Source organism: Aythya ferina (assembly GCF_964211825.1).
Source record: "Aythya ferina genome assembly, chromosome: 12".
NCBI lineage: Eukaryota > Metazoa > Chordata > Aves > Anseriformes > Anatidae > Aythya > Aythya ferina.
Genome location: NC_140308.1, coordinates 5,969,131 through 5,995,704, shown reverse-complemented (window position 1 = coordinate 5,995,704; position 26,574 = coordinate 5,969,131). Strand labels below are relative to the sequence as shown.

Below are 26,574 nucleotides of genomic sequence, written 5' to 3'. Positions count from 1 at the left end.
CCTGCTGACAGTAGCAATGCTTGGCAATTCCAGCTCCTGCTTTGTGAAATTTGCATTGTATCCACGTTTATTATTTGGCCCCATTTTAGTGTCTCTGAAATTCTGGAACTAAGAATTGCCTTTTATCACCAGATGTTCACATGACAACTTGAAATGCCATTCCTTAGCTTATACCCTTTTTAACATGATCTGCTTGATCTTTTTTTTTTTTTTTTTTTTTTTTTTTAATCTGAACATAATGAAAAGCAATATTTTAAATAACGTGTCCAAGCAGTGTGGTAAAATTGTCAAACTCAAAACATTTCAATGGACTGGGAATTTGAATGTCTGCTCTTGAAAGCCTGGTTTATTTTGACAATATTGCTTTTTCTCCATAGTTACCTCTGACCTCCTGTATTACTCTCAGTGGATTATTTTTGCACTGAGGGAGATGCTTAAGCATGGACCAGTGTAGATAAGTGATATGGTCAAATCACTACTGGCAAACCCTGGAATTACTGACCACTTTAATAGCTCCTGCTGACCTCCAAGTGAAACTTCACCTTTGGTTATTAACATGTCTCTCTACTTTTATGATTTTTTGGAACATAATTTGTCACAGTTTTTATCTGCACAGAGCAAGCATTAGGCTTTTAAAAATGTGAGTTATCTTTTTACAGCTGCTAACAATTACATCACAGAACAGACCAGTCTGAAAACCAATTATGAAAAGACCTGCACGGGAAGCGCGGTCGGTCTTGAAGTTTGAATTATAGATTTCTGAACTATAACTGTGTTGCAGTCCGTGTTCAGGAACGGGAAACGAGAAACCAAACTTTGAAACGGCTTGTAAGATCAGCAAGATAAGATAAGGGCGTAGAAATTAATTGCCCTCATTTTGTATTAAAATCTGATAAAAGGCTCTCAGCACTGTTCAAGATCAGAGCGAGCGCCTTCCGTCACCGATGAGTGTCTGCACGCCGATGGCAGCCTGAACCTGGACCCTCCTGGCTAGCACAGCCCCTTACCATTGTTTGTGCTAGTGCAGTGTGCTCAGGGCACCACCCGAGGCTCAGGAGCTCAAAGGGAGCCCTTCCTGCTGCCACCAGCAAGCTTGGCGCTGGCCCTGATGATTCAGAGCAATGACAGTTTGTAACCAGATTGTACCAAGTGTAAGCAACTAACCTGAGCCTTGCAAGCGGTGCCAAAAGGCTTTCAGATGATCCTAGCAATATGCCAGCCAGCTAGAGGTCGATTGACCAATTAACAATTAGGTTGGGAGTGCAGGCATGACATTTGAGACTGCTATTTGCCAAAAGACCAACAATGTGGAAAGTTTAAATTTATTTTATTTTTTAATTTTTAAAAATGTGTACTGGTGTTTCTAGCCCCAGCACCATACCACAAGGCGCTGGCAGCAGGCTGCAGCCCTGGGGACAGGTTGCAGCTGGCAGCGTGACAGCAGCACTTCAACAAAGCCTCCAGGAAACCAGCCAGGGCTTCCAGTTTTGTTTGAACAGCGCTCACACCAAGCAAAGGGGACGAGAACTAAATAAGTGCAGAGAAAGACTCCTCAGTAGGATTGGGGGTGAGCACTGGAAGGGCAAAAACTCATCAGCAATTACTGATAAGGCACACCTCAGAGCAGGGTTTCCTTTCTAGTGGTGAAAGGCTCAAAACAGACTGTGGGAGTTTCCACCCTGGCCTGTATTTAGTTATAACCAGTTAAGAAAGAATTCAAGTATCTCAGCTCAGGCCCTTGCAATGAACCCCAGTGGCAGAGCAGTCTTAAGCCTTTCCCAAAACGCTGAGGTAACCATTCTACTGCTTTATCTTTGTACGTGTGCTGTGTTCTCTGCAGTAACAACAGGTTACACGTAAAGTCATAGAGGTATTTGTACTGAGGCAACCTTGTTGAAGTTAATTTATTGGGGGTTGCTTTTGGAGGAAAAGAAAAAACAGCTATTATAAGAGTATTTTAGCATTCAGTGCCATATGAATAGAGTGGAGAACATGGTATTTGAGAGACCTTTGGTCACATCTGCAGTGGTAATGGGCTGCTTTGTAGCTTTGAAGTGCTATTCCACGATATGTGTGTGTAGTACAAAGATATCTCAAGTGAAACTATGGTAAAACATCAAACTAAAGGACTTGGTGCTATACACAGTACTTCGCATAGCCAGCATTGTATTTCCCCCTCAAAAAACTGTCCTGATCTGGGTCTCACAGGAAGGGAGAGGAAAAGAACAAAAAAGGTGAATGAAATGAACACTTGTGAATGCAGCTCATGTTTGAAACTGAAATTTGTCAGTGAGTAACATCCTCTGAAAGTCTCCATCAATGCTATAAAAGAATGTCTTCTCCCACTGTACCAAACAAGAAGCTGAACCCTGAAAGTCGTAGCTATTTTGGAAGTCTTCCACTGACTAAATGCCAGAGACACCGAGCGAGCCCAGGGGCTTAGGTTCCACAAAGCATCGAGGTGTCTCACTCTATGTGAAATGCAGGGTGCTGAAGCCGTGAGCCTTGGGGCTGCTGAGCAAGCATTTCCCAGCACAGCTTTGCACAGGGCCTGGTGTCCCTCATTACGTGCTCTGAGACAGACCCAGGCTGCTGGGAACCAGACAAGCAACAAAAAGTCTTACCAACAAGCTTGGCCCTGCATTTAAAGCGTGTCTCCAATACATTTTACAGACCAGAAAAAAGAACGAACAGGAAAGTCACCATGAAAAGCTGCAGAATGAAATGGAAAGGCTGCATCTTGCTGTAGATGGTTTGAATTGTCCTGCTTAGTCAAACTTGCCGCTGTTAGCCTGAACCTTGCTTCTGCCAGGTGATTAGAAACAGCCCTCTTGTGAAACAATTACACAACACGTGTATTGAGAGTAATTTCTAGGAATTATATTAAATCATAATAAATCACAGCAGGTTTTGACAGCCTAAGCTTGTAAGTGCCTGAGCAGTCTTCATCCTAGACATTTATAGAGACATCAGGAGCAAGGCTGTCTCAGACATATCAAAGTAAACAGCCTCCACCGTGCTTTTCCATGAAGTAAAAAGTTAGCGTTAAATATGACATTTGAGACTGGGGCACGTCCTGCAGCTCTGCCTTTGTGCGTCGTGTGTTGGCACATTAGCCAGGGTAGGCATGGCCAGCGGTGGGCCAGGAGCCCAGGAAACGCCGTGCTGCCTGAGTAGGTGTCAGGCTTCCTTTTGAGTCACCACTGAAACCCACATGCTGACGTCATGCTTCTTAAGGTGTCATCCTGTGGATATAAAACTGACATCCTGACTGTCTGCAATTCTGAAAAAGATTTTTTTTCCTTGTTTTGCTCTCTCCAAGCATAGGATTGCTTAACTTGAGCATTTTGGACAAGATCTGGTTCAGAGAGCAGTGCTTTCCCCAGGCGATCCTTGCTGCCACAGCTTCAGATGCACAAGATGAAGTCTGTCTTCGTCCACTGGGGTTTTGCTGCTCTGGCCTGCTGTGGCTGTTTTCCCTAGACACGTCTGCACTCATATGAAGGACCACAACTCCTGATCTCCTCCCAGCAGCAAAAAAAACCCTCTCACTACAGACATTATTATTGCCTCGAGGGTAGATTTTGTCCCTTAATCCAAGGGAATGACCTTAACGTGAAAATTTTCTCGTATGTCAGGAAGCACCTTTATTAACCCAGACAGCCTCAAGATTTCAGCTATTTCCATTGCCCTTCAAGAACTTCATTCTGGACAAGGTTTTCTCAAGGGGCCCAGATGACCATTGCCACCAAGCCTTAGCAGCCCTCTACAATCATGTAAGAAGTAGTTTGGGTGGCCACCTTCCTTTGTGTTACTTCTCCGTCACACACTTAACTCACACCCTTGGTTTCCTTCGCAGAAGAGCTATGGTGGGGGGGGGGGAGTTCGGGAAATAAGACAGAGGAACAGAAGGGGTTGTCATAAAACAAAGTCTGAAAAATACTTGTTAAGCTTTATTTCTCTTAGCAGGAAAGCAAGGTTAGAACGGTCTGAATTACTTTACCAATATCTTTCTGTCTAACAACTGACATGTCTCTAAGTGACATTGAAATGGAAATCTTTGAGAAACTGCAGTGCCCATGCTCACTCATGAAAGTGATTGGTACTTTACTATGAGGAATGTAGGACTTGAGAGGAAAAAAACTACATGTCAAGAACTAAACTTACTGGTAGCAGAACATATGGGGGACACAATAACGCCACTACTCTGACATAACTGAGTTTCTCAGAATCTTCATATCCAGCTCTGAGGAGCGGAGATGCATGCCTGAGCTCACAGTCCCATTCAGCCTGCACTGAAAACAGCCTCCTCTCCTGGGGCAGGAGGCTCTGCCCAGCCATGATCACCAGCAAGCACCTGAGGCCGGATCCAGCTATGTCAATTGACAGGAGCTTCATCCAGTTCAGTGGATTTACTCCAGAGCAACTGAAATTAGAAGCTTGCCCTAAGTGGGCGGGAGCTCATTATAAGACTAAATAAGGAGTGAGTCATTTTCAGACTTTTAAACTGAAAGGAGCCGCATTTGGCTGACCTCCTTTTTTGCACACTGATGGCTTATTAGATTACAGAAGATAACCATGCTTTCTTACTAGTTTTTCATGGTGACATGTCTATGTCACTAATTGAGGTGGAAACACCAGTAGAAAAAAAAAAAAAAGAGCAATATATCTAAAGAGCAGTGCTTTTAACTATTAATTTTGATATCTAGAGAGGCAAACACTGGCTCAACATACCTGTAAGCATTCCCATCTCACCCAGCGTACATAAACAGCTGAGTAATCCAATAGGAGCCAGAGATGCTGAGCAAGAAGAAATGGGAAATCTTAGTGGGTTGCAAGAAGCTAACAGCTGCTCAGAGGAATGATCGCAAATCTTAATTATCAAGTTTTATAATTAATTATTGTTAATATCATTATTAGTAAGACACTTGATTAAAAAAGAAAAAAACTCTGAAGAACTACATACCCTGCACAGATCTGAAGCCAGCCATGGCTCCCAGTAGCCCCATTCTGACTGCTGCTCTGGTCTCCCAGGTCATAAATCCTTTCATCTCCATCTTGTAACCCTTTCAAGGAGACTTTTAGGCTCCTCACTACCCAGGTATTTTAAAAAGATGACTTTCACTGATGAGATTAGGCTTGAGAGTGAGACAGCCCCCTAAATCACTTCTGGCCTTGCATCACTCGGCAAAGCAGACAAGAAAATTTCCAGGCTGAAAAGGTCCCCAGGGTAATGATTCTGAGGCAGCTTAATTTGAGATTCCAGATCTACTAAACCTTGTAATGTTCGGTTGAATACTCATTCACCCAGAGTGAGACTGTATTCAAAGTAGTGGCAAATGGAAGAGGTAATTACAGTTGTACCACAAGTGGAAACACTAAAGGCACACGAAGGAAGAGGTGACCACCAGAATGTTTATCTTCATCAGATTGGAAGAAGTTAAAGCAGAATATATAAGGTCTGGTGGATCTTCTGAACCTTCTGATACATTTTTATACTAAGTCTTGAAATCAATCATGATATAGAAGGCTATTGAATGGGATTCCTCTGTGTCAAGGGCCTATTTCTTGCAGTAATGATTGACATAACCTGATATTGGCTCTGAAGTGATTGTAACCAATAGCAATCTGGGGAGGCAATAAGGACTATGGGATTGTTCTCATTCGCTCTTATGACCACAACATTAAACACCAATTACATCTGGCACAAGTTACCTTTCATAGACACCCTAAACAAAGAGATTAAAGATTGAGCTGAAGACCTGAGAACCTGGTTTCAGCCATTTAGCTCAAAAGTTAAGAGCCAATTTGAAGTACGTACATGGGATATTTCTGATATTCAAAGAACAGTATAGAACACCCAATGATGTCAAATATATCCTGATTAGAAGGAAATACAGTTTGTTATCAAAATATGGCAGGACATAACACTTGTAGCATCATCTCTGTTGAACCAGAAGGCTGATGGCCATTTCTGAGATGACTCTGCAGCAATCAATGAATACACTGTTATTTCTCCAGTGAGGACAGCCAAAAGATCACTCGAGCACACGACCTCCCTCACACAGAGCTCAGTGCTCTCCTAGGTGGTAGCATGTCACTAACTGTGTGGACAGGGGAACACTGCAGGCAGCCCCCACTGCCTGCAAAGACATTGCATATGCCAAGAGCAAAACTCAGGACCAGAGATACCACCTCACATAGAGCACCAATGTACCTTTCTGTCTCCAAGCTGTTCTAAAGTCAACTTCCAGCATCCTTCCACCCTCATGATAACTTTGGGCCCACACAGCAGGCACTGGTGTGCCACCACATAGGCCAAGAGGATTTTCTGGATCAGTCATTTATTTCCTCCTATACCCCACATAGCTTCCTCATACAGACTTTGGGGTTTGACTTCAGAGAACATTCAAGCCAGGTTCTAATGCACCTTCATGTTTCTATATATAACCCACAGAGCAAGCATTGCCCAATACCTGCCGCTGGGGAAGGGGAGCGGTGTAGGTGGGGACAGCCATTTCACAGAGGTTTGGATGCCTTACAGCTGGCACTTGCCTACAGGTCCCAGGGGAAAACAGAAAAAACGCAGCCCAGGTGGAGGCGTTGTGCTGGGGGCTGAGGGAGCCACCTGCATCCCGGGGGACGTTTTGGTCCTTAGTGGTGGCTCAGCCCCTGCTGGGCCCACAGCACCTGGCAGTGCAGGCACTGTGGCCGGGCTGGACAAGCTGATGAACCGGCCCAGCTGCTGGAAGAACAGCTCCAGACAAACTTTGTACCTCACTGTTCTCAACTGGGGTTGTTTTTGGTGAACCGGCTTTGTTGCTGACTAATGGCCTTCGGCGATTGGCACGGGAAATGAGACTTCACTGAACGGCAAGGTACAGCGAACTGAAATGACAAGATTATACTAGTAGTTCATTAAAGCAGATGGAGGAGATTAGGGTGCTTGTTACAGTGATAAACCAAAATTGCATGTGTAACAAGCATGCCTAGACAGGACTTTTTTTTTTTTTTTTTTTTAAAGAAAAAAGAAATCACTAAATGCTAGCTTTTCATCTTTAAAAAATGAATTAGGAAAAGTCTCTGCTGGCAGACAAAGTAATTTGGCAAACGTTGGTATGATATATATCTGGAAAATAAGGGTGGAAAGAAAGACAATATTTCTCCAGGAGCTTGGGCTTCTTCTCCTATAAAAGCCCACAGAAGGGATAAGCAAAACAGATTCTCCCTGCCACCAATTTTTTTTTTTTTTTTTTTAATAAGTACCTGTATCTCATTTTAAAGAATACCAGGCATCCCTGTAAGCAAAACAAAACAAGGAATTCTTAGTCATCCTTTCCCCTTGCATGGTCACTCCAGCTTAACACCCCTAAGCATTTTGCCTGGCTTTGTGCTCTCGCTCCTACTTTCACCCTCCGTTTGTGTCTCTCTTCCTTGCTGTAATAGGGTGCACACATTCTGCTTTGGAAAGAGCATGTTGCCTGAGTGTAGAAGTGCCGGATACCTGCTTATGGAGCCATCTACTGAGAAGGGTCAGGAGCTAGCTGAATTAGCAAAAACACCTGATGGTGCTCTGAAATACCCCAATGTCTTAGATTATGGGAAAAACAGGTGTCAAAGTTGCCAAATGCAACCATTTCCCAGTAGACGGATATGTCCATTGACAGCCCTGTAGTGGAAAACCCCAGCCCAGGGCTGGGGGACCTTTCCACATTACAGGACAAACCAGATTTGATTTTTTTCTGAAGCTGAGGGGACTTGAGAACTTTGCTCAAACCGCTAACCGATCTTTATGATTTAAACTGTCCTTCTTATAGCAGGAGAAAGGCCATAAGGCACAGCCAATGCATTGGGGAAGTTGTAGCTGAGGCATGATTTCAGATCTGAACTTTGTCATTCAGGCCTCTCTCTTCCCTTTCTTCTTTTCCTTTGTGTTAGCAATACGCACTGACTTTGTAGATCAATGCAGAAGGCTGTAAATGATGCATGAAATGAAAAATCCCTGTCCAGCCAGCGCACAGAGAGAATACAGACAGCACTGTACTGTCATTGCTGTGGTATTTTCTGCAATGTTCACAGCTAGAAAAGCCCACTAAGTCCCAGAACAATGCTGGACTATTTTACAGTCTCAAGCTCTTTGGGGAAAGAGGGGAAAGGAAGGGAGAAATGAACTCCCCATACACCCACCTCCTTTCTGTCTTTGTTTCAGAGAGTTTTCACCAGGGCAGACCCTGCTCTCCCACACGAGTCTTTCATTATTCCCCCCTAGAAAACATTCCTTCCCCTTCTTGGATGGGGGCGGCAGGCGAGGAGGAAAGAGGAAAATAAAGAGATCGTATCAAATGAACGCTTTCATCAGGCCAGCCTGGAGTGAATCATCAGCCACACTGCACATGGACTTGCCTCTCGAGCACAACGCTCCTCAGCACAGGCATCAGCAGAGGTCAGGACCAGTGGCCAAGAGGCCTGGTGACCGTTCCCATCCCCTAGTCCCTCCAGCAGCAGGGTGGACGGACATATGCAGAGGTACTGAACTCTTCCCTGCACTGGCACTAGGGATGATGAGTGCTTGGCAGCACTATTCTTCATATGGAACATTAAGCTGAGGTCTTGCACACTCCTGAACATTAAATATCCCATGATAGTCGTGAAGAAGAGCTACGGGTTTTATTAACCTCAGTGTCCTGGACACATTGCACCAGGAAAGTCATCATTAACCTACCTTAAGAATACAGGCAGGGACCCTCTTTGCAAACTATGCTCAAAGAGCTACAATCCTATGAAATACCTTTAATAATTTAAAGCAACTACCAAATGTTGCTATAAAGGATATAACCTCACCTCAAGGAAGAAAATCTGTAATGACTTTGACATAGTAAAGTATCTAAAGCTGGATGCTTTTTTTTTTTTTTGCTAGTCAATGCTTAAACACCACACCTGAATGTGAATGCTTCCCTCCTCCCCCATCCTCACCCCCTGCCAAAACCTGGCTCATCCAGGCTAGAAGCTATTTTTAATGCATCCTTTACATCTTACTCAAACGGGAGTAAAGCCCATTAGCAACACTTCTGCATGTGTTGAGAAATCACCTGAGAAGCTTTAGCACTGAAACAGACGACCCCCTGACAAAATAAATGCATAAGATCCTTAAAAATCCGACAAGAGTTTTTTTCTTTTTAAACCAAAAAAGTGAGAAAAAAAATGGTTTATTTACCTGTCCCATTAATTTAAATACAACCCAATTAACCTAGCAACAAATAATACTTGAGTGATAATAGATTGCATTTGATGAATGTCAGGGTGTCATTCTTACATTGGCTGATGTATTTTTAATTTGTGCCTCTAACACCAATCTCCAATTTGTTGTCTGTACACAGGGGAAATAAAATTACTGGAGGAAGTGGAAAATGAGAAGCTTGTACACTACCAGAACTCTGATCCATCTGCTCAGGTTTGGTTTATTTGCAATCCTGAGCCACAAGAGACAACCAAAGTCACCAAGTTGGCATTCCCAGGTAAATTAGCAGCAAAACAAGTAATACAGGAGGATGAGAGCCAGAAGTTGCAGCAGAAAAAGAGCATATAAGTACCTGGATTAAAATATATGTATATATACAGAGTCCGGAATGACCATATTTTATAAAAGGAGTTAAGGCATCTACACACCAAGTTTGGGATTATTGGCTTCATTCCTGCAGCAGACACCAAGGATCAGCAGCAAGGCAGGGCAGCAGCCAGGCTACAAAGCACTGCTCAGCCCGGTGTTTTAAAAAGAAACTGCAGGCCAGTGCTAAAGCCAATTGATACCAATGGGTGTCAGCTACCTGGAGAGCAGGACTGCTTTCAGATAACCTCCCTAAATATTGCACAGAAACTCAGCGGCATGAGTAATGGAGAGAAAGAGTTTGTATAACACAACTGGTGTAAGGACGGGGACAAGAGGGAATCACTATATGCAGGACGGGATATATGGACGTAGTTCTTTACATTAACCATCTGAACATAAATGAAGCTCGAACCAAGCAGTACTCACACCTGTATCCAGCTCAGAGAAGTATTTCTCTCAGCCCACCTTCCCCCCCACCCTGTGGTATGCAGCATTTTTGCAGGCTTCGCTTCCAGTTTGTGAAGCACTTTGGTTATATTCATGAGCCGAGAGAAGTAACAGCTTGGCACGGCTATTAGACAATAAGGCTCCTTCCTACGTCTCCTTTAATTTTACTTGATAGATATGCAAACCAGAGGAGGGAAAAGCTAACCAGGCCTCACTTATTGACAGCAGACAGCTTCCAGACCATAACCCGGTTACCTCTCTCAAGCTGCCTCCGAAAGCGCAGCTCTGGCCAGGCACGGAGGCAGCATGACAGAGGCTGGGAGGGATGGTGCCTTCCCCAGCCACAGCCTCTGCTCCAGGCACCGGGAACGGTGCGAGAAGTTTTCCAACTGAAACAATTTTTATTTTTATTTTTATTTTTTTACTTTTTTTTTTTTCCAGGGGCGGTTGCTCACATCTGGTAAAGCTGTCCCTGGGCTACTGCCATATGTAAGGACACAAGGTTTTATGACTTATTGTCTGCAAGATTTATGGAGATGATCTACGAGCAGCAATTTTTCATATTCTTATATCCTGAGCAAACACACAGAGGGCCGTTCCCAGCACAATAGGAAGGCGTCAAACAAGGAGGTCTCCTGCACAGGCACTCCGCGCAGCAGCAGGGGACGGGCATGGCACGCAGGGACCCTTTCTGCTCCTATTCATTTCCTGAGACAAATGAGGCGTGGGGAGAGAAGAAACAAATTACAGGATTAAGATTAGCTGCCCCACCTTTTTTATGATATGCGAATGAGAAGTGTACGATCTGCATTTATGAAGTTCAATGTTGGAGTCCCTTCTCCAGGCAGCGCAGGAGCTTCAGGGTGAACAAGAAGCCCAAGAGCCTGGTGGCATCTGCACGCTGCTGGGATGGCTCCAGGTGTGGGCAGTGTTCCCCAGCCGGGCCCCAAGCCTAGCCCTGCCCCAGCCCCTGTGCATTTTAGGGGAAGGAAGTGGCTTATCGCCACACTTTGCTTAGACACGGCTCTGGCTTTCAGTGTCACAAACCTTCACCTTTCACTTACATCAGGACCAGCACGGGTAAGGAGATTTAGTGAAAACAATGAACAAGAGGAAGTGAAAAGCTGCCAAGAGCCTTGGTCCAGCCACGGCCAGGGCTTGCTCTGACAGGTAGCTTGGCTGCTACCGAAAGACGAGGCCTCGCCAGCATTAGCAGGGCATCGTGGGGGAGAAAATAACCACCTCCATCAATTGCTGTGTCTCATATCCACAGTGCTCAGCCTCTCTGTGCTCGTCATCTCCCACCCTGCTGGCATTTTCCACCACACACGTTTCCTTTGCTATTGGCAGGATTTTGCCTTGCAGGGAGGGAAAGGTTCCTTTTTAGCCCCTTGACTGCTTTCTGAACTCCAGCCATCAATAGCAACTCATGCTGTCCACATCCACAGGACAGGTGGCTTTAGCTGACTAACACAAGCTGCAATAACAGCAGTAATTATCAGACTCGTGTAAAGTAAAAATAAACCTCATGCCCACAAACTCCACAGAAAATGCTGCACTGGTGAAGCTGGAAGCATCATTGCCCACTCATCCTTCCTAATGCAGCACTGAAATCGGTTGTCCAATTCAGCCATAATTTTGCAATATCATCCCCAGGATAGATCCTTCCACAAGTGCCACTAGAGAAGGCAGTTGCTCATACAGCTGACAGTCTGTCCCAACTTACATGCCTGAACAGCTATTTATTTTAAAAGATCATGTTAAATGCACTTCCCTTGTATGCAAGCAAATCAGCTCACTTGAAATATAGTCAATTCTCTACAATTCAAACAGATTTGCTCTTTTCCTTCACAAAAAGGCAGATTACATTATCAAAAAGAATAAAATTATGGAGACCTGTGGAGATACCAAGAGAATGGTACCAGTGCAGCAAGGTACCTGCAGGTGTGGAGAACAATCTGGCACTTAATGATCATTTTGACAGAGGCACTTGAAAGAAATCCATAAAATTGATCACCCAGCTGCATAGTTTAGATATGGATTGGAGCTCTTGGATGACTAACTTATTTTGCAGAAAATATGCAGGTTTTTGTAAGGCAGGGGGCAGAAGGGAACAGAGGGGTGACTGTGGGGGTATAAGGCAGAGACCATCACTGCTAACCCAACCACAATCTCTTGTTTTCTGATTAAAAAAGCCAGAAGTGCTAGATGCTGAAATGCAGGTGTTAATTCTCACAGCATCGCCATTTCTGGGCCTTGCAAAATGAGGCAACTTCCAGGTGATTTTTCTAGTTCTCCTTACACCAGTATTTGAGAAGTTATGATTTCCACAGCCACATATAGCACCTCAGCTTCTGCCTCCTCCTGGATCTGGGAATCAGAGAGCTGTCAATGAAAAGTAGTCAGAAACAGAAGAGAAACTCAGAGAAGCACCTAGGTATAGCCTATTACAGCACAGTTTCAAGTAGTGCCCCCCATCAGGCTAACTTATTCCATGTCCTTGCAATACAGGACAGTAACTCCTGCTAATAAGCATCTATTTTCTTCTCTGACACTCACTGTATCATGCAGGACACAAATACCCCATTCCTTATCAGCCCTGAGGACTGTACTTTTGTCATCTACAATGTTAGTGTTTAATACAGCAATGCTCCATTCTTAATACTATGAAAGATTGTATCTGAACAGAAAATGAGCATTTGAAGTGTGGCTCACTTCATTCGCCCTGGTAACTACCTACTACAATTATCAGGAAATGAAAAACATGTACTCCACCACCTTCTCTTTTCGCATGTTAAAAAAAAAAAAAAAACATACACAAAGATCACCCCAAACACTACAGAATCATTCATGCACGAGGCAATGCTTTGCGCTCTTTCCACGACGTATTACTAACAGACAACAGTTTGGGGCCCAACAGACAGAGGAGAGAATTTCTCATAATCACACATTGTGCATACATGTCCACACAGCCTTTCAGAGCAAACTGAGTGAACATAAAATCTATAGCAATAATAGACTGTCTTTACTTTATGGCAGAGCTCTGGAAAGTTTGAAGCAGATACTGTCACCAAGTTACCATTTAAAAGACATTAAGTGCAGAAAAAATAAGAAAAATCATTATCTCTGCTGTAGATTCTCTTGCAATGACAAAAATTATAACTGTAGGAGTCAACACATTTAGAAATGTTCACGGGATGCTGTGTGATATATATACACAATGACCCCCAAAGTGGGAGTGCAGATATAAAAAGGGGAATGTAATAAAGAATTATAAGAGGGAAGCATAAATAATACACAGTGTAATAACTAGGGAGTGATTAGAAAAAGAGTTTATATAAACTCCCTAAAAGAGTTTCCCCCCTCCCTTTTACAGTGTTAATAACACTATTTGACTTCAGTCTTCCTGGACAGACATTTAAACAGAAAAGGCTTCGGGTTTATTAAGCAGGAGTATTGGAATTGCCAAAATACCTGATTTTAACCAGGTTTTATGCTTTCTAACACTGTTAAGCTTCATTAGGATGCTGCTGCGCTCAAATAAATGAAGAAATATTTATCATTTTATAGCCTCCTATCCATTAAAATTATTATTTCTGCTGCCAAGAGGTGCAGAAAGCAGCACCCAGGATGTTCAGCATTGTACCATGGGCATTGTGTAAAACAGCTGGAGGCCAGACTCGTGTACTCCTGCTTACAATCGCAAGAGTCCTGGAAAAAAATTCATTTTGCATGGAGAATGAGAAAAACACACCAAAGCAATAAGCTGCTTGAGGCCTGAATTTATACCAGTGGAAATTAAAACAGCACTGATGCAAAAGGCATTGCTGCTGCACAAAGCTGACACAGGATCCAGCCCAGCCCAAGTGCTGCCTATGCCTCCAGAGCTCCAGACACCCCCTACCACAAGCAGTATGGCTATTTTACAAAGCCTAGCAGTGTACAGAGCAGTTCAGTTGTCTCTAGCCTCATACAGCAAAAGAAGCAGCCACTCACCTCTCTTACCCAGCAGTCCCTCTGCAGACAAGGCACAGGAACTAAGCCCCAAAGACCTTCCTCAGGACGCCCACTCCAGGCATGCTTCCCCGGCCTTTCTTGCTGTGCTAGATCCAGCCTGGTTTGTCATGCCAGACTGGGAGTTAAATAGAGGAACTGTGGGGAAGTCACCTTCTGGTTTGCACTTGGAGCCTTCCTCTAAAGTGGCAAGTAAACAAGTTCCAAGCACCTCCAACCATCAGCCCGTGAGACTGCCCCAGCCTCTTACCTTGGAAATCTGATTTGCAATCGATAAACAGCCAACAATATCCATCCGTTCTGGATCAGCTGGGCTGGGAAGCTGCTGAGCCTAGACCTCCAGAGGGTCCCTGTAAGTTTTCTCCCATCAACCCTAATGGGTGCTGAGTGCTCCCCATTTCCCATGGAGGGGAGCTAGAGACCTCATACAACAGCATAAGCCAGAAGCACTGTTCTCCTAGTTGCCAGCAGGGAACCACAAAGGTCTCCTAAGCCTTCAGGCTGAGAAGACAGAAACATAGAGCACATTACATACCAGCTTTAACACCCAGACACAGGAGAGGCCGTATCTGCAAAACCCAGGCCTATATAACAACAGCAACAGTAAGCATGAATGCACCTACCTAAAGGGACCTTATGCCAGGATAATCCTTCTTTCATCAGCCCCAAAATACACATCCTGAAAGTAGAGGGAGCTCCCACATGCTGCAGCTCAACAAGAGCCACCCTGGTCATCAGCAAACAGCACCCACAGCTGGAGCTGATAAGGGAGAGGCAGCATCCATCCACCCTATCCCACCCCATCCACTCACACTGGTTCCCTGCTTCCCTGTAACACTTGCTTTTTGATCCAAAGCATTATCAATTTTTGTTGGACTTCTCCTAAAACCAGGCTATCAGCAAGGCATGCTCTGATCTGCAGCAACTTGAATTTTCTCTATTCACCATTCTTTTCTGGGTGGCTACAGGAAAAATGTGGCCTTACCTCTGCTGACTTCGATTTAGAAGCATTAACATATTATATAACTCAACAAAAACCTTGCTAAAAAAAGGTACATTGTACTCATTCTCCTTACCCATGGTGGGGAGGAAAATGGGTATGGACTTCTTCTATGGCTTTCAGTTAATTTGCTATCAATGTCCAGCTGCTTTAGAGTAAATACAGGAACAGGGTGTCATATGGGTATCCTGAAGCAAAAGAAGAGAGGTTTCCTATTTCTTTGTTAGCAAGCAAAGATGGTATGCATGTTATCCAAAGATAATACAGGGGAAGAAATCAATTCTCCGTGTTGTTACACATCCTTGCGTGCAAATGTAAACTTGGGGGAAAAGGAAAAAAAAAAAAAAAAGTGCATTATGCTGAGGTCATATGAAATAATTAGTGCAGGCTGATAGGATCATCAGAAAAAATAATTAAGTACAGCTTCTCCACTCGAGGAAAAGAGCTTCAGCTAGAAGGGTCCCGATGGCTGAAGGAGCAAGGAGTTTGTTCCTTTCTGCCCTGGGGGAGCTGGGGCCTTTTAGGCTGAATCCTGTGGCATGGATTTTAGTTATGCTTTGGGGTTTGAGCCGCAACCCTGCCTGTGCTCAGCTCCACCACAGCCTCTCTGCAGAGGGTGAACGCTATGTTGGGGTCCTTCAGTAATGCTCATGCACATTGCTGACATGGCCCTTATGTTAGACGGCTCCCTCACCAAGGAAATGCATGTTATTATACAGCGACCCAACACAAATATCATTATCACTGCTCTGATACCTGCTGGCAAGGGCTGGGCAGCGATACGGCTGCTGCCCTGGATAGGATCGCTCCAGGTAATGGATGGAGTGGCTCCACGCCACCACAGGGGTCCCGCGTGCCAGGCCCCGCACAGGAGGCAGCCTCTCCGAACAGAGACTCCCTTCCTGACGCAACCAGATTAAGCAATTTGCTTTTAATTAGTACTGCAGCCATTTCCAAGCTAAGCAGCGGAAAGAGTAAGGAAGCAGACTGTCTCTTTAAAGTTTAAGTGGATTCAGTGCACACAGTGAATTTAGAGCCTGCTGTTGGAGAAGTTGAGCTTTCTGTCACCGGGACTGTGCTCTCTGCTAATTTTTACAAGAGTTCAAGTTGTATGCACCAGTTAGCAGAGACATTGCAGGGGGTAAAATGAGAATAGAAAGCGTGACCCCTTGCTGCCTGTGTTTATAGTGCCTAAATTATATCCAGACAATGCTTCAGGTCTCCTCCCTTGCTCTGGCAGGGCTGTGTGTGCAAAAACCGTGCACTTTTCCCCTCTGCAGAGAAAAGGGTGCCCTTGGTGTCTGTGAGCAGCTGCCCGGGAATCCCATGCATGGAGCTGTGGGGAGTGGAGGGGGAAAAAGCCCTGGGGAGACTGGAGGAGGAGCAGCGGGGCTGCAGCAGGATAACACGCACCACAGAGTGGGAACCCACAAGGGAATTGGTGCTCATGGAAGTGGATGTGTCACTTCCACTGTCCCATCCAGAGGAGAGCATCCCAGCACAGCATGCTGGCCAGGCTCTGCTGGCTCCCCCACCCCATGCTGCATGCTTCCAGTGTGCATCAAGAGGAGGGAAGGGCTGCAGCTTCATCTGCAAACCAGCTAGCATGTATGAATAATTGAACACCAAATTAAAAAAAAAAAAAAAAAAAAAAAAAGCCTTCTTATACTAGCCAGGAGATGTACTTGTAGCCAGTGTTTTTGTGTTTTTCACTTTTTCAGTGTGGTGAACTGTTATTCTTTAATCTCTAAAGAGACAGCATAAATACCCACGCCTTTGTCCATGGTTCATCTCTCCTGCAAGCTCCCTGCAATGAAAGCATTGCTCCTTTCTGAACATGTCCCAGCAAGAACCCTTCAAAAAGAGTGGAGGAAACCACTCCAAAAATAACAGTCCATTCAAGCTCCTGCTCTGTGCATCCCACTGTCCTTCATCCGTGCAGCAAGGCATACATGCCTGCAGGAGCCACGAGGCTCTTTGGATGGGCTTACATCAGGCTGCTGGACCAAGGGTTTGTGTGGCCTGAGTGAACACACAAAGTGGAATTTTTCTGCATATTTCTAAAGGATGTCAGGGGAAAAGTCCCCACAGCCAGGACCAGTGCTGTCTGGATGATTAGTATCTGGCATTCCTCTACCTTCACCACAGCTGGTTTAGATTTGAGCTACTGGTTCATTTACGTTTATGCTGCTGGTTCAATAAACAAACACAGTACATAGTCCATCATGCTAACTGCATAATAAAGCTGCTTACCGACTTCCAAACAAGTAGCTTTTATTCATCTGCTCCTCGTTCGTTCCCCTCTTTCCCTCTCTTGTCTCCCTATCAAACCCAAGAAGTTTGAGTTTCATTTTCTTTCCAAAACTGGACCATATATCAAAGATCAGATGTCTGAAGTCTCTGCTATAGCCCTTCAAACTGTGATTTGTTACAGAACATTTCCAGAAGTTATTGGAGATATTGCTGGAGATACTAGAGATACTTTATGTTCCAGAAGAAAGTCGCGTTATGGTTTCACCCTGGCTCTGCCTATGAGAACACAGCTCAGAGCAAGGCCCCAGATTGCTTCCCCAGCTACTGAGGCTTTTGTGAACAGCAGTCTGAGGTGGGTTTGCAGGGGCTTTCAGGATCACTGGGGCGCGACGAGAGGCTGATTTCTTCCCACTTGTTGGAAGGAATTACCATGAGGCTGGGAACCAGTTAACCTGCCCAGAAACCCTGGTTTCGAGAGGTGCCCATTGTCTACCCCACGCCGTCCACGAACTCGCTGCTTTCACCCAGAATGAAGAGCACCCTGGGATTTTTGCAAAATCCTTTTAAGCTGTTCTAATGGTAGCACTCTGAATCTGGAGAACTGCTTTGTTATCAATGCCATGCAAATTGTTCATTTCTTTCTCTCCTACAGCGCTTGCCTCCACTCACTCTCCTCTCTAATAAATTCGTTTGACCGCAAAGGGTGCTTTATGACTCTTGTTTAAAACGGCTTCCTAATGATGCTTGACAACATCTCCTGCCTTTGAAAGAGCCTCGCTATGCAAGGCTCTAATCCCACAAAAGGAGGGATTCTTGTTAACCTGTGCCTCCATCCTTTCTGTTGAGTCACCACCTTTAATGAAGCACTGAAGGGGAACCAAAACGCAGCTGGGAAATTATGGCTTTACATGATCGTCTCTTGCTCCAAGAGAGTTATTGCCCAAGCCTTAATCCCATGACTCAGCCCTCTCCTTGGACCCCCTTTAATTGTCAGAACCTGAGGAAATCCGGGCCGAGGTAAATAACACTTCAGCAGCAACAGAATAGATTCACTTTAGGCAATGAATTTTTAATGAGCTGAGACTGCAGAGGGAACGCAGGGCCGAGATCTGTGCTGCTTATCTGATGGGGAAGGTCAGTGTCTGAATGGAGGGAGGGCATGGATGAGAGAACAGATCTGACAGGGCTCTTCAGCTGAGATTTCAGCTTGTCACAGGCTGGCATACCTTAACATATGAGGACCTTCTCTTCAAAGTAGCATCTTACACATGGCCATGCTAACAGAAACTGCACAGTGTTTTCCCCTGGTAAAGGCAACCCAAGGGTTGTCATCTCACTTTGCAAAAACAAAAACTAAAAAATATAAAACGAAGGAAAAAATAAAAAATAAAATAAACCAAACCGAGAAAGATCCATGCAGATGTGTCATGCTCTCCCTGGAAAATCAGACAACTCTACAGACAACCTGCAAACAGAAACATGTGTAAGACTCTGAGCAGCCCATCAGGATATTATCACTTATTAATTAGGGCAGCAGGCTCAGCTGAAACCCTTACCAACCTAACCACTGACACCTCAGTAAACTTCAGGCACTGGGACTTGTACTGAATAAGAGTTTAAAGTTCGTACAACCACCTGCCAGGGCAGCCCTGCCCACCAAGGGGGCTCCTGTGGCTTTAGCCAAAAGCAGCTCCAGCCCCTTACTGTTGGGACTGATCAATTTCAAGCACTTTTTTCTGTCTCATAAAACTCACAAAAGTCTAAAATGAGTTCAGTTCCAGGCATGGGTTTGCACTGCTATAACTCGGAACTCTCAAGCCTGGCAGCTCCCACCCTAGCCTGCTCAGCAGGGTTGCAGGGTAGCTCACCAGCATGTCCCAGCATGGCCTCACCACTGCTCGCAGTGTCCCCTGTGCCCTAGGCTGGCCATATGGGGTGGTCACTGAGCCAAGTGCTCGCCTTGTGCCAATGAATCCCTCTGCAGCAGGGCATGGAGCAGGCAGGCAGGGTGAAGGCAAAGTCCCGGCAGCTATTCTGCACGTCCAAGAAAACCTGCAGGCCAGGCACGGGCTGTAACCGTGGGCTTTTGTGTCCAGGAATACAACAGAATTGTTATTTGTCAGCAATCCTGGTCAGATCAGCACTTCTGAAGTGTCCTCAAAGCAATGAATGTTGACAAATTTGGCTTCTTGTGCACCTAGAACATTTTTTTAGGGTTTGTCAGAAAACAAAACCAACCGGAACACTTCTGCCCCCGGATCCAGGCTTCTTCATTTACTGAAACGTCTGTTTCTTATGGGAAAAAAAGAAAGATGGTGTTTTCTAGGGAAAGGCTTACTTATCTGTTAAAAAATAAACAAATAAAAGTATTGAGCAGGAAGTGTCTGAGCAGTCCAAGTCTGCCTGTAAAATTACTGAAGTGCTGCACCTTGGAGGAAAGGAAAACTGCTTGACTGAGTCATTGCAAAGCATCCCCCTAACTCACAATCTCCGTGTTATTTTGATCCATACGAGGTGGGAAGGGGCCTGCTCTCCCTCTGGGCAGCATGCTCTCAGGTGTGTCCACCATGCCAAAGACCTGGGATGGGTAAAGATGTACCAGCAGGAGACAGCACAATTTACAGGGAGCCAGGTCGATGCAAATTTATTGTGAGTAATGGACAGTGGAAGGGGGAAAAAACTCCCACAGGAATAAAGGTGAAAGGGTGCTGGCTCTTTGCTCCTTGCAGGCAGCCAGGATGCTAATAAAAACCTTGCTGCGCCAAGGTGGACGATGAAAAGCAAATACCAGTTCTGGGGAACAGATTTACCACAGTGGTGGAACAGGTCAGTGCAGAGGGAAGTGGTTTGATCAGAAAGCCAATGAAATTCAGATAATAATTATGCTCACTTAGAGGCAAAATAATCCTTTCATTTGCTGGGAGGTTTCAGTCATGCACTTTGACCTTCATGCTAGTGTTTCATTAATAGTTTATATTAACAATTAATGGTTGCTTTCATTGGTGTTCTGTGCAACTCACATCAGAGTTAATTTTCAAGTTGGATGTAATAATACATAAGTCTCATGGGATACTCATATCATGTGACAGCACCTTTATTTGAACCAGGAGTCAGGAGATGAAAATCAGGCCAAACCCCAGCCTCACACGTTTATTACTCGTGTCCAGTCACCCTGCCGAGGGGCTGGACATTGCAGCAGCTTTCATTAGAAGGCCCTGGCAGATGGCTGCCCGTGCCAGTTGAAGTCTCATGGCTGGAAAGGAAATTTGTCTTTGGGATGACTTCTGATACAGGGTTAGTCTGGTTTACTGAAGAATCAAAAAAACAAAAACAAGCAAACAAACAAACAAAAAACAACAGGGTCCACGTAGATATACAAATCTGGGGCTTGAAAAAACTTGCTGGAACTGAAATAAAGGCCTGGCCTAAAGGGCAAAGCTCAGGTTAAGCTTAGTCTGCTATGGGGCAGGATCTTGAAGCAATACTGCAACCAGAAAGGACTGGAGAGCTCAGCATCTGGCCTGAAAACCCACCTAGCCCCTGGCTGTAGAAGTAGTTAAAGGAAACGCATGCTGTTTTGACTAAAAATACATTTATTTTTTTATCATGGGAACAAAACTCAATTATAATTGAATATACTTGATACCACAGCTTGATCTTACTGCCATTACTGTGTCAGGAAAATATTAGGGAATAGACTGTGACAAAGTTTGTGGCGGCACTATATATTTACTCCTATTTAAGGGATAAACTAAGTGTTTAGATTTGGTGGTAGTTAAACTGCAAAGAAATAGGTGTTCTGCTCCCTTGAGTGTTCCCCTGAAAATAGCTCAATTAAGGGACTAATTGAAGAGTAAAGATCTTCCCTGCAGGGTCGAAAAAATGCCTATCTGGCATGGCAGTGCCATCCCTGGAAGTTTCCTTCACCAGAGACGTTGAATCTGGAGAAGACCAGGACAAAACGGGGAGGCAGATGTCTCCATGGTGGCACGGGCAGCACCCCTGGGCACCCCTGCCAGGCATCCCATCCCGGCTGCCCGCCTGCCCCGCTGCCAGCAATACCAAGCTGCACTGTAATGATCCACCTGGCAGTACCCGTGAGAGGTAATTTTACAGAACCCCAATGAATCAAGTCATCAATCACTGTCACATCGAGTAGCAGGAGTGCGTGCTCCCAGCCTGGAAAAGCCTATGCGTGCTTAGGATTAGGTTGCAAGTAAACTCAGCAGCTCTAAAATGCTTCCCTAAGTAAGCACTGGCAAAGTCCCTGCTGAAATGTGGCAGAGTCTGTGCACTGGCTCCAGCAGAGCTTAAATCGAGCCCTATGACTTAAAGTCTGCTGATGCTTTAGCACACCATTACTGCGAGCAGAAGTACTCCTGGCAGTGAAGTTATCCATGTGCAGAAGTATTTGCAGGATCAGGGCATAGCTGCACCATCCTTTGTTCCTTTCATTACACTAGCAATGCTGAATTAAGCCTTCAGCTTTGTCTTTTTCTTGTACACAAGCCCTGCTGTATAGCTACATCACTGTAATAAATGAGGAAGGAGAGGACTTGTGTAGCAGAGGGAATATGATGGGAATAATTATAACAATAAAATGTTAATTAGTTTCTTTTCTTGAAGAATCTTCTTTCCGACTCAACACAATTCTGCTGAAGAACTTAAAAAAAAAAAAAAAAAAAAAAGACAAAAAAAAAAAAAGCAAAAATAAGAACTGTTTTTAAATCTTAAGGTTTTATGTACTTGGGAGTGTTTCCTTTTGTCAGAAAGACCAAAAACACAGCAAGAGAGTTAAGAATGCTCTGTCAAAGATGCAAATAGCACAAAGAAGTTTTTAACCAGCCCTAATCACCATGTAGTGGGATGTATGTAGAGCATAGGGAAGAACAAAGATGTGTGGTTTCTTACACTCTCCCTTCATTTCTACCTTCTCTTGTGCCAAATCTTTCTTTTAAATATATATTAAAAACTCCACTTTGCTGCCTTGCTGGGGACGTGCTGGACTCCGCGCCTCCCTTAGCCTCCTGGCCTCAGCCCCATGTGCCCTGCACAGGGCAGGGCAGGAGGCACCTACAGGATGCTCGCCCGTGATATGGGGGCATATTGGGGCACCAGGGAGCTTTGGAAAACCAGGGTGAAAAGGGGCACACTGAGCCATGGCCAGGGATGGGCAGGAACAGGGCAGGCAGGTGGTGCTGTGGGCCTGATCCTGATCAGGGGCTCTGAGCCTGTCTGAGGTTGCTGTGCTCCTTTGGGAGCTGCTTGCTGAGGGCCACCAGCAGCCCAGAGAGCTTGTCTAACCACACAGGAGGTAAGCACAGCTCACCAAGAGTTTGCCTCTTCCCCCACTTCCTCAGCCCGGAGATTAGGAGGTGACAATAGAGGTTAGAACCCCTAGTGTTTATAATGGATAAATATATGTATATATGTGTCTATAACTGTATATATTTTTATGTTGTAACTGAATGAAGCTCCTTGAGAAGGAAATTCCTGGTAATTCTAACTGTGTGACCCCTTTGACTACACTTTTCTGTGACTCTGTACAGCTTTAGAAGCGCTGCTCTGCAAAGGCAGAGAATGCCGTGCTCAAATATTTGAGCACTCACTCACAGAGGATTTGAAATTGTGCATCTGACTGTGCAATTTGCATTTCATCACCTAGTGCTGGAACAAATAAAAGCAAATGAGTAATGATCCGGCTCCGTGGTCTCGCTGGTGCTGCTGTGCCAGGAATTATCCTGGCTCGGTGGACACAGCGCTGGGTAGGAAAGGGGACTTGGCTTCTTCTCTGCCACTTACCTGCTGGATGGCCTTGGGCAAGTCCCTTAATTTACCACTGCTTCGGTTCCTGCTCTTAATCCACCACCACTGACCCTCGGTTTAAGAGGTTTGAGGTGAGTTAATGGCAAGGGGTATTTTAGCACTATATTGAGACAAGATTGGGCCAGCTGAACACTTGCACTATTAAAAAAAAATAATAAAAAAATTAATTCACCTTTTACACAGATCCATGGCAATCTGTGTGGTGACACTCTGCTCTGGGGTGACTTTCATTTGCAAAGGGAAAAAAAATCATGAAGCTACTTAGAAGCAATTCAGAGAGATGAATACATGTGAGAATAGTGCCATTTGCTCATGAGCAAACAGCAGCAAGAAAGAAATAAAAGTCAATAGAAGAGGCATCGGTGTCTATTCAGTGAGCCCTCGTTTACATACAGCAACTCGTACTCAGGAAATGAGTGCAGTACTTGGAAACAGCGATCTCTGTCAAGCAGGGATGGGTGAGCTCTGTTTCCGATGAAGGCTGATGAGTGAGGAAGTCATAAAAGCTATCAGGGAGAGGAGAGAGGCAGGTGACATGTGTAAGAAGGCAAATATTAAGGGGATGAAAGGGATTATAAAGCAAAGCTGAAAAGATGTAAAAAGCTGATTAGGAAACCAAATATGACAGAGAGAGAAGAATTGCCCATGGGGTGAATAAAAACAATACAAGATTTCTTTTAAAAAGGTAAAAGAGACAAGATTAACGGGGAGGCCACTGGACCACTGCGAGGTGGTAGAAAGAGCTTATTAACATGGGGAGAGGGAATGAAATGAGGGAAATTAAATGATTTCACCTGGCTGATGCACATGGGGGAACCTGGAGTTGCAATTCAAGGCACAGAGACAAGGTTTCCTGCAACAGCGAAGCAGGGAAGAGCTCAGAACAACCCTAGCAATCACCAAGGCAAGCTCATGCTGCTGGAGAAGGACAAAGGGCTGCTTGTGGCAAGTGTGTTTTTAACCCATGCTGCTTAACAGAGGAGCAGGAAAGATTAAATGCCCAGTAACAAAGGTTTGGGGTCTGTCCTTGGAGATGAAAAGAGGTGAGGAGAAACTGATCTAAAGCAAACATCTTTGAACATCCATGACAAGAGATGGGCGGAAACCAAGACATATTTGCAGTAAGTTATCAGCTGGTAGAAATGAATGAGAAACACACACTCTCTTATTCCCACTAGCTGAGAATCTGGCTCCGGACATGCAGTGTGATTTTAATCAGAGGCCAGGTTTTAGCCATGTTAGCAGGGATGAGATCACCCAACATCTGGAGAAATATGAACTGATAAAAACGTATCTACCCAGCTTCATAAAGGGTAAATCTTGTCTGACAAATCTGGCAGAATTTGTTTTAGGAGCTAATGTGAAAAACAGACGGGGCGAAGCAGTGGAGCTAATCCACATAGATTTCAGAAAAGTCATTTAAACACAGCCCGGGATGGTAGACTAATACGTAAGGTTAGCAAGTATGGCATAAAAACCATTGTCCTTGAAAGACTAAGGAAATGGTTAGGTGATTAAGGGCAGGTTGTAATGGTAAAACTTTATGGGTCAGAGAGGAGGACGGTGATGTGGTGAAGACAGCTATATTTGAGGTTATTACGATGACAGTTCAAGGCATCAGAGGTAGACTCATACTTTTTATTCTATAGAAAAACTATTCTGAGAAAAGTGCTACCCTGGGTGGTTCTAATCCAAAAATCACACTGAAACCAAGGCCAGTCTATCTTCTGGGGGGCATTTACCTTTGTGGAATATAAAATGTTCCCAGGTTAGCAAAGCATACTATGCACAGGAATGAAATCAGGCCCAATGAGCCCAATAAATGAAAAAAAAGCACCCCGCCCTAGGCCAGGGCAAGGTCAGGATGGCCAAAGGAATATATATTATGGTGATGGGTTTCCTGAACTAAAAGATCTCAGAAGGAGGAAAGGATTTAAGTAAAGATGTGACACCTCCTGAATGCACACATACCCCGTCTGGACAGACCTGCAGTTTGGTCCAGGTTCTCCAGGGCAACGGTGGGCAAGGCACAAGATAAGAGAATGCACAAGAGCAGGGGAGAAAACAGAGATAAACAGGCAGGATAAAAAGGGTATGGTCAGGAATATGACACTGAGAAAGGGGCAGTGGTTAAGCAAAGACTCAGGCAGGCTTCAGCAGCGTAACACAGCACCTCTGTCTGCCACTTTTACTAAAAAGCGTAGCAGATGTTCCCGCAGTACTGGGAGCAGCAGTGTGTGAGCTGGAGACTGCAGTGAAGCCCCTCAGCACATCCTCTGCAAAATCTGGGCCCTCTGCAAATGTCCGTCCTGTGGGTGAATCTAAACAGACTTTGAGTCTCCATGTACAGGGCTGGGATTTTCTTTGCCTCACACTCATCAGAAGTCCCTAGGGCTGGCATTTTGAAGCATTCAAAGGACTTAAGGTTTACCTGAATGTCTCACAACTTACCTGCATCACCTCAGACCAGCAAAGCCAGGCTGGGAAGGTCACCAGGAACCAGCCATAAAAAGCTCACCCCTCTGTGGCAGCTCTTTTCTGCTCTTTCTCCTTCAGGTGTAGGTGAAACCAGGCATTGCCTGGAGCCGGGGGGGCCAGCACAGCCCCATCCCACCCCACAAACCCAGACATGGGGCAGGGGGATGCCGGTACAGGAGCAGGAAGGCGATGAGGGGAGTGCTGTGAACAGAGCCCCTGCTCATTGCAGCAAGCTGCGGCACAGATAGGAATCCCAGATTGATTAATTGATTAATCACACCTGCTAATTACATTGAACAAATAGGCAAAATTAATATTTGATGTGGGTCTCTAAAGAGACTGTATGGATCAATTTTCCACAGATAAGACAGCAAAGTTCCTGCAGATAACACAGAGAAGCTTGGCAGCAGCTTCCTGGCTACAGCTGACTCCAAATCCACCGATACCCTGCAAGGCACCGCTTGCTGCTTGCACCCAGTCATGCAGAGCCCTGATTCAAGTGTCATACATGAGTCGTGTTTGTTAAGACATGCACACACATGCGTGTGTTCAAAGCTGTTTTTGGTGCTGCCTGGCTGCTGCTCCTCTGAAATCTGAACATCAAAAACACATCAAGATAATGAAAATAAGAGATCAGTTGCATTTAATACATAAATCTTTGTTATAAGCATTGTTCTGCAGCTCGGGCTGCCTTTGAGTCAAGCTCCCATTAATATTTAGTAAAAATATTGGTGTTTTTCAAAGGCCTGTGAAAATTCCATTGTAAAAAAATCTGTGTGTGTGCATCCGGAGTGCACTGCAGCCTCAAGCAGAGACAACTGAAAGCCACAGCAGCACTTTGGTTCCGTTTATTCCTTTAACAGGGGGAAATTCATTTGTGTGTGTGTGTGGCCCTTTTCAAAGGAGTCCAGGTTCACCTCTCATTCACATGTGTGCTGACCGCAGGCAC

At 44.9% G+C, this 26,574-nt stretch overlaps 1 protein-coding gene and 1 long non-coding RNA gene across 2 annotated transcripts in view; both read right to left on the bottom strand.

Moving 5' to 3' along the window:
* The window catches only part of MAF (MAF bZIP transcription factor), a 180,294-nt gene that overhangs the window by 78,517 nt on the left and 75,203 nt on the right, over positions 1-26,574 (bottom strand). The window lies entirely within an intron of this gene.
* Positions 2,419-14,794, bottom strand: LOC311443302. The gene is made up of 3 exons (XR_014697204.1): positions 14,692-14,794; positions 4,735-4,800; positions 2,419-3,864 (listed from the first exon to the last, which is right to left on the bottom strand). It is a non-coding gene; the product is annotated as an uncharacterized lncRNA (long non-coding RNA).